The sequence below is a fragment of the Chinchilla lanigera genome, unplaced genomic scaffold, assembly GCF_000276665.1.
Source record: "Chinchilla lanigera isolate Chin_1 unplaced genomic scaffold, ChiLan1.0 scaffold00034, whole genome shotgun sequence".
NCBI lineage: Eukaryota > Metazoa > Chordata > Mammalia > Rodentia > Chinchillidae > Chinchilla > Chinchilla lanigera.
Genome location: NW_004955435.1, coordinates 15,431,536 through 15,440,561, shown reverse-complemented (window position 1 = coordinate 15,440,561; position 9,026 = coordinate 15,431,536). Strand labels below are relative to the sequence as shown.

The 9,026-nt window shown below is 48.9% G+C and overlaps 1 long non-coding RNA gene across 1 annotated transcript; it reads right to left on the bottom strand.

Moving 5' to 3' along the window:
* Window positions 1–223: 223 nt before the first annotated feature.
* On the bottom strand, window positions 224–1,763 carry LOC106148996. The gene is made up of 3 exons (XR_001234850.1): window positions 1,684–1,763; window positions 843–918; window positions 224–643 (listed from the first exon to the last, which is right to left on the bottom strand). It is a non-coding gene; the product is annotated as an uncharacterized LOC106148996 (long non-coding RNA).
* Window positions 1,764–9,026: the final 7,263 nt, after the last annotated feature.

Below are 9,026 nucleotides of genomic sequence, written 5' to 3'. Positions count from 1 at the left end.
GTTTTAGTAAGCCTGAATATCAGAGAAGAGTGCAGACTCACTGACTGTCTTTCTTGTTAAGGCATGGACACCACTCCAACAAGGCAGGGCCTGTGTCAGTCTTGCTCACCCCAATATGCCCAGCACAGCAATCAGTGGACATTCAATAAGTATACACTAAGTGGAGGAATTATTTAGGAGTTCATTGAACTAACATGAGTGGATAAAGACCTGTCAGCTCAAATGAAATGTTTATTAAATGTGGAGCTCCCATTAGTGCGTAGATAGGGCAGGGTATGCAGATTAGACAAAGCATACTCCTGTGTCCTGCCTGACAGCATCTTGAGCTGGGACTTGAATTCCACTCGGAAGCACTTGAATAGGGTGAAATGGAAAGTAAAAAGAAGGACAGCCCATAGCTCACTCCCCCTCCCATCCCTCACCACCATCCCACCGACGCTGTTATTCACTAAGAAGGCTGTTGTGTTTCCTTTTTTGTCCACTTCAGGCATCTGGAGTGAAGAGGGAGCCTGTTAAGATTGAACCTGTATTTGCAAAATCGAGTCAGGCATTTGTTAGGAAGTCAGAAGCCTCCCACTTTAGGGATTCCAGTCTGTTGGGTGGGAAGAGGCCCCACGGATCCGTCACGAAGGGTCTTCATTCTCTGCTCAACAAGACACAAGGAACTTGTGTTAACTTCTTTAAGCATCTGGTTGTTTTTGTTGTTTTATGTTTTGCTCACACTGAGGCCAGCTGTCTCTATTCTTTATGACTCTGAGTATGATTTAACACACATACTTTAAAAATGGAAGAACAACTTCTTAAATTTGCAGTAAATGTATTGTTCAATAGATTTGATTTACCAGTTATGAGCCATAGAAGAGCTGCCTTGGCAATTTATCGTCATGTTGTCTCAGGCGCTGGAGTCACTGCCTCGATCTGTTCAATCCAAAAATAATAATAATAATAATAATAATCCAGTGAAGAGAAGACCCGCAGCACATCTTGGCAGCAGCTTGGATTGTAACTACCATGCCTTATTATACATATTAGGCCCCTTTTGGATGATATGATGGCAGATGGAAGGAGCGGTAGGGCCCCGGCCCAAGGTGTAGCAGGACTTGTTTTTAAGCCACGCACACGGAAGCACCACTGCCAGGCATTTTATGCATGGGACGGGATATATATATATTTTATATTTTTAAAATATATACATTTTATCCAAGGGACAGGATATATACCAGGCAGGATTCAATAAACCCTTGAGCTTGCCTAACCCAGGGACTACTCCTGGACACAGGGGCGGATATTAGACAAAAGTTCTTAGCATCGTGTGAGGAGGAAAAAAAGAATTCTCCCCTGGGGAGATGGCTTCTGTTGACCATAACAAGAGTACAATTGCTGAAATATATACAGATTAAATTATATGACATCTGGAATTTGATTCTTGGGGGACTTCTCCAGGTAGGAGATAAGGTAGAGAATAAACATAAAGAGATTAAGGCTAAATGAGGGTTCATGAGGGAATATTATAAAACTCTCTTGTCTCTTGTATATATCAGAAACTTTCCATAATAAAGAATTTTTAAAAGAGTTATGAGGACCTACATTTAACAAGAATTTTTCAGAGAAATCCCAAAAGCTCTTGTGACCTTGTAGGTTGAGGGAGAGTAGCTAGCCTGACTTTTTTGCTTGTTGACTCACCAAAGCAATTAATGATTTTGCAGCTGGTCTCTCACAAACCCAGGGAGGCAAGAAAACAACCAGCCTCAGCCTTGAGCTCTGAGAAAAAAAATACATTTGAGATTAAGTATCATAGATGTGCAGTGCTGGAAGGGGCCCTGGTACTCCATGAGCTGTGTCTGTTTACCAAGAGAAGGTCAGTTTCTAAAAGCAAAGTACAAGTCTTATAATAAAACTCCTGCAAAGGCTAGACACTTGATTTTCTAGCTGCAGAATTCAGAAACATCCCACCTGTTGCTTACAACTGCATCACTTGGACCAGTTTTAAGTGTGGACTGGACTCTGCAGAATCAAAGAGAGCCTCCTTGTCTACCCCCTCTTAATTCTCCCATTAATCTGGTAAGTTTTTGACATCCCATTTGCTTTATTTCATTGTCTTGGCTGAAGGCTCTGCCCTATCAAAATGTGAATACTGTGCCTCTAGATGAGATAGTCACTTACACATTAGTCTAAATGATTTTATCACTTCTTGCTGATGAGTAGGGAATGAGGAGAAATCAGCACTTGAAGCAGAGGAAATGGAAAAGTGTCTGAGAGAAAATTTCTCTGGTTTCACCCATTTCCTGAGGTCCAGTATGAGCAATAATCATATGGTAAGAACTCCAGTGACTCACTATATTTCTGGAAGCTGTGTCCCAGATTTAAAAGAGCTAGTTTCAGACTCAGTTACAATACTATAACAGCTAGCCTTTTTATTTATTATTGCATGTGGGACATGTTTTATGGATTATCTGAGTCCATCCTTACATGCCTTATGAGTTGATGCCATCCTTAGAACCCATTTTGCAGGTGAGGGAGTCATGCAGCTGCTAAGTGACATAACCAACATTTGAAGCCATGTCTGGCCAGAGTCCATCTTCTCCTACCAAGCCTTCGGTGTCCCAGATTTGCTGATGTGCTATTTGTATGAGCTTATTCTTAAAATCAGCAACCTTTGGTCTTGGCATCTCCTTGAGCCATGTCAGAGTTTTGGCTAAGTGGGTTTTTGACAGGCCTTCATGCCGGTCTTTATGGGGAGTACAGTCACAGCTGCAGGCAACCAGGGACACTTCCAACTGACTATGTCCTAGTTGTTCCCAAGAAGGTTATGTTCTGGGGATATGACTGACATCCTGCCAGAGGGGAAAGAGAAGAATCCCCTGAAAACCAATCTAGTTCAAGAGAAGAACACTGGTCAGGTCTCTGCGGGCAGCATTGACTGAGGCTCATTTTGTAGAAGCAAAAGGACTTTCCTCTCTCCTCACTGGAGCAGGGGGTCTTTGGGGCCTTTTTCATCTGGGATCAACCAAAAATCCAACGCCCTTATCCTTTTTCTCGGTCCTCATGCCAGTGCTTAAGATCAATCAGGTGAGGCCTGGAGACTAACCAATTAGCGAATTCCTCACATATTCTCAGCTATATATAATCACGGGAGATATGGGAATGCAGGTTCAAACAAATTCACAGTGAAAATTCACTGAGCATTTGCAATGTGCCAAACACCGAGCTAGGATTCTCATAAATGGCAGAGACATAATCCTTGCTTTAAACAGCTTAAAGGCCAGGAAGGGACACTACCATGCCCACAACTGAGACCACATGGGCTCGAAGAGCCCTGTTTGAGGTACACAGGAAGGACTGTGGAAGCCCAAAGTGGAGAATGGCTCGTTTATCCTGGGTTTTGGGGGAGAACTTAACCAACATTTGGTCTCTGACCTCTGTGCTGGGTAGTCATGGTTCGAGCCTGAGTAGGGAGTCTGCTAGGAAGACAGAAGCACAAGTGGTAGACGGCATTTCCAGAAGAGGGTACAACAAGGCTGAGGGTGTAAAAGCAAGAGAGCTTGTCAGGTAACAGGAAAAAGGCCTGTGTGCTAAAAAGAAGAGTGAATGAGGGGAAGAAAAAACTGAGGACACAACATACTGGCAGCAGATTTTAGAGGAAAGAGTTGACAGCAGAAGGTCAAAGATGGTGGTAAGACCAAGCCTAGAGATGGCTGTGCACGGTGGCGCAGATGTGGACAGGCTCTGGAGAGCTTGGGTAAGGATCACAAGCATCCGATTGAATCTGAAACTGCTGCTTCACTAAACTTTCCAGGAAAAGGGGGCAGGTAGAGGAGCAAAGAAGACCAGGGCGGAGTCCTGGGAAACATCAGAACACAAGTAAAAGATGCTACTGAAGGAAAACAAATCATTACAACTCAGAGCTTTATCTCCAGTCTCCGGTAAGCCTTCTCCAAATTATTTCTAACAAGAAACTAATCATTAGAGTTTTCCCTCCCGGTGCTTATCCCCCAACCTCGTCTCACACTTGCTGTCTTCCGTCCCTTTTTTCCACTTTCCTCCCTGGCCTCTCCCTCTGAGAGAGGCCTGGAAGAGCAGAAAGCCCTCCACCATGGCTTTGCTGCCCTCAAGATCTACCTTGGTCAGAACAGATATCAGGGGGCCAGAAGCTGCACAGGAAGGGCTGTGGGGCCCAGCAACTGTGATCACTTCTCATCTGCAATTACTGGTCTAACCATACTGACTAGTGAGAACCACCCAAGCCGTGACTGGCCTCCAAAATGGGGTTAAGCCTGCAGGAAGTCAGGGTTCTCCTTCCTCATGAAGGGACCAGCACACCTAATGCTTGTGAGTTCGGCTATCACCACAAGGTTGGACAGTGTCTTAGTCACTGTCCCACTGCTGGGACAAAGTACCTAGCAGTCAGAATTTAAAGGAGCAGAGGGTGCTCATAGCTTGTGAGTTGAGTCCACAGTTAGCTGACCCCCAGCCAGAAACCACATGGCAGGTGGGCATGGTGGAGAAAAGCAGCTCATGACATGGGAGCCAGGAAGCAGAGAGAGAAGAGACAGGGACAAGAATGGGCTTTTCCAGGCCATGCCCCCAGTGACCCACCTCTAACCACCCCCCTAACAGCACATTCAGCTACTGAACTCATTCATGGACGAATTCATTGATCAGTACAGCACCCCCACAATCCAATCAATTTCCAGACACTTGAGGCTTTGAGGGGACATTTTAAACCATAACAGACAGTATATCCTGGCTTGGCCAACTGGACAGTCTGGACAGTTGTCTGATACCAACTTAGGCTTGGGGTCCTCTCACTTTGATCCTGCTACTGCCTCCCACACCATGGCCCACCTCTGTGCGTATAAGCACTTATCTAGTTGCCTCAGAGTCCACCTCACCTCTGTCCATGTATATATATGGGAACTCAGGAACTCACTCAGGTGAACCTCTGGCCTTCTGGAGGGGACAAAGTTCTCAGGATTTACACTACCACCACCTACCTCACCTTGGAAAATGAAAGCCCAGGCACCAGCAAGAGGTGGGAGTCCTCAGGCAAACTTTGCCTGATGCAACCCCAGCCTGGACACAGTAAGCCCTTCCCCTGTGGAGGCCAGGCATGGGAGAGGTCAACAGAACCAAGTTAAGAGTGTCCTTTTAGGATACTCTTATCTGAGTCGGTCACTCTACCTTCGGAAGAGGAAAGTAGCATCCCAAGATGTGGCAAGAGGGAGAGTTTAGAGTTTCATGCTACCTATGCAACTCACATCCCCCTGGAAGTCCCACCAGTTACCTCAGCTTCCCATCTGTAAACCATCTACCAGACAAGAGTACTAAAGATCTAGCAAGGAACCAGTATAGGGAAGCTCCTCCACTTAAGGCTGATGTGTGAAGCCTGACCTGACCTAGGATTCGCAATGTTTCCTTGGATCCCTTAGACAGCTTTCCTGTCCTTGGTCATTGCAGTTGCTCCTGCCAGTGTCTTCCTGAGTTCCCATATATATACATGGACAGAGGTGAGGTGGACTCTGACGCAACTAGATAAGTGCTTATACGCACAGAGGTGGGCCATGGTGTGGGAGGCAGTAGCAGGATCAAAGTGAGAGGACCCCAAGCCTAAGGAGTGGCTCAGCGAGAGCAACAGCCTACTCCTCCTGAGTAGCCATTTCTAGAAAGGTAAATCAGAGAGGCTGGGACCATGTGGGCAGTGAACACCCTGGAACTTACTTCTCCTGTCTAAAATTGGCCCCTAAATTTCCCTATGACTTCTGACATGCAAACCCTGCCTCATCCCCAACACTAAGGCTCTTCCTCTATTCAGTCACCAGAAGTCTACCTCTTTGGGGCCTAGGGAATCAGCTACCCAACAAGGTGAACTTGAATCATGGTGGGCTGTGGCCACCATGTTATTGTTGTTACGTGCATGTGCATATGTGTGTTTGCATGTGTGTGAAATCTGGTAGTTATACCTTTCCCCTTAGCCAGATTCTCCATGACTCCTGCTTGCACCACTCCTATCGGGAACAACCACTAACAATTGTATTGTACTTTCCATGCCCCAGGCACTGCTCTAAGTGCTTTATTTATGATAGTTTATTTAATCTTTACAACAACCCAATAGATAGATAGTATCATTTATTTTCATTTTAGAGATGAGGAAATCATGGCACAGAGAGGTTAAGTAGCTTCTCCAAGGTCACATAAGACATGTAATATCAGGCTCAGCAACTACCTAACAGTTCAGGCAGTCTGAACGCAAAGTCTAGGCGTTTTACCTGCAAGGTACATAGCATCCTGAATGCAGAAAGCCTGCAAGTCTCCCAAATTTCAGCCCCGGCCTGGGGAAGATTGCTGAAGTAGGACAGCCACTAAGAGTGAGGGTGGGAGTGACCCTGAAGGACATGCTGAGGCAAGCTTCAAAGAGCAAGCCTGAGCCCAGAAGCCCTGGGAAGCAGTGGCACAGATGCATCAGCCTGGCATGTCAGCAAAGAGGCAGCCGACTTTGAGCTAGGCTGCTTCTTACCCTCACCGTCCACACAATGACAAGCTCTGCAAATAGCGGCCAGAGCCATGGGACTAAAGAAGAATCCTCATGTGTGCACAGCTTGGAAAGGACACACACGCACACACAGAGTAGTCGTCCATAGAAGCGCCATCTTTAAATAGAAAAGATATCCTGAAATACACTCTGAGCTCGCGGGCGTTCACATACACAGAAACACACGGCCAGGGCTCGCCAGTGACTGAACAAATGCCTCAGCTGTGCCGTAAGTACGTAGCAAGAGGAGGAAATCTAGTGCCCTGGCAGCTCCTGACTTTCAGTTCCTATTTAAAATGTCTGAATTGGGAGCATCGACAAGCTCCCAAATTAGCTTTTTAAATAGAAGCTGAGAGTTAAAGGAAAAGCGGCCGTGTCATGGGGGAAAAGCAAGTGAAAATCCCGGCCAGGCCAGAAGCAGGGGGTGGGGGGGAGGCGGTGCTAGAAAGAAGCAGTGCAGAGCTGTGGACCAGGAGAGCTTCATAGCATCCTCCTGGACAGTGGCTCTTCCAGCTCTCCTGGTCCATAGACCTTGCTTTCCCCTCACTATCTCTCTTCTGTTTTCCAGGTCACCTGGCTGTGGAAAGGGCTATAAACAAAGCCCACACTGTGGCCTTGACTAGAAGTCTAACCGTTCATACTTTCCTGTAGATCTTCCAGACAAAACGGAGAGAGGAGTCTGCAGCTATTGCACGAGACAGAAGCCTGGGAGGAATGGGGCGAGAAGGGGTGGGGCAGGGTGTCTGAATCAATGTCTAGCTTCAAACAGGGCTTACAAGGTCCAGGACACCCCAACTGCCCATTAGTTGACTCCAGAGTTGGAACAATCTTGCCAGCTAACTGTCCCCTGAAGCCTCCAAGCTTTGGGGCAGACTCAGCCTCTGAGCTACTCTCAAGATGCAAAATAATGGTGAGAATGTACAGGAGTTCAAACTTGGGCAAAAATAAAACAGTGGGTTTCAGCTCTCTCAGGTTGGACATGGGGTAGAAGAGCAAACGGACTGGCTCCTCCTGGGACTTCCCCCGGCAGAGACTGAAGCACCTTCTCCCAGGGGGAAGAGCAGTTGAGGTTGGCGATCGTGTGAAAATTAGCTCTTTCCCAGAGGGTAGGAGGCAGGTGGGATTGGTGCCAGGGCCTTCCCTGAATTCTTCCCAGGTCTGCCAGGGAGTGGCAGTATTGTTAATCATTATTACTGTATGCAAATTGGTATGCAAATTCCGCACCGCTCTGGGACTCCTGGTAAATGCTAAGGGGACCCACATCCGCCTTTTGAAGGGCCAACTGTGCACCTTTCAGACTGACACACTGAGTGGGCATTGGGAAAAGAGAGAGGAGAGACTTGATAAACGAGGGTCTCCAAGCTGCCAGGGACCCACAAAGGCTCACAACAAAATACCTAACTGACTCTGGCTCGTGCCCAGTAATCTGGATCAAGATTAGTGGATGGCACAAGCCAGAAGCCCCATTCTGGACTTAGGAAAGTCTTTCCAGAGCCAGATCTAGAACTACCTTTGCAAATACGCCCTCGCCCTCACCGCACTCCGCACATTCCCCTTGCTCTACCTCTCAGCACACACCTCTCCACGTTCACAATTGTGATTGCTGGAGCCAAGGGTTCCGAGGCACGGAGCTGCCATGTCTCCTGAGCGCCAGGCCGAGATCTCGGGATTCCTCACACGGAGCTGGAGATGGAGGGAAAGCCGGTGCCAGCGCTCCGCCCAGCGCCAGCCGGAGGGTGGGAATCTGGGCCGGGCACTCGGTCCTTCGGGAGCGCGCTGACCTCCCGTTCCCCATCCTAGGTTAAGGCACCAAGCAGCGGGGTTCTAGGAGCTTCAGGGTGGGGCCCGGGGCTGGGCCAGCTTATGGTAGAGGAAAGGATTAGGCTCCAGTCACACTCCTGAGTCAGACTCTTAACTGGGTACTAGGTGCACGTGGCGGCACATAAGAGCGACTCCCGACCTCTGGCTATGACCTAGCGCTCCAGCAGGAGAGAGGCTCTTGCGTGGGGTGAGGGCAGTGAGCCCTCTCAACCTCTCCGGACAGGGCACACGCAGCTGACAGCCCGGGGCCAGCCAAGAAGCCTGTGCCGTGACCGGCTCTACCTCGCCAGGTGGCTGGGCGCTGGACAGCGAGAAAGAGACGCCCAGCGAGGCGCACACACCTCGCGCGCGCACACGCAGGCTTTCCCCGCCGCCTCTCCCCGGGTGTCCAGCAACAGACGCCCCGAACTCACGCTCACGCCACACTCCCGGCTCCTCCCCCCCTCCCAAGCCGAGCTCACCTTGCCAAGCTCACCCTGTGCCCACCCTCGCAGGCACACGCGCTCACACCCGCCGCGGCACTCCACCACCTCCAGGCACACCCTAGGATTCCTCCACTCGCCGGGGAGACGCACCAGGCTCAGCTTCGTCTCCCCGCCCCCCAGGCCCCTCACGCGCGCACCCCTCTGCACACACACACACACACACACACACACACACACACACACACACACAC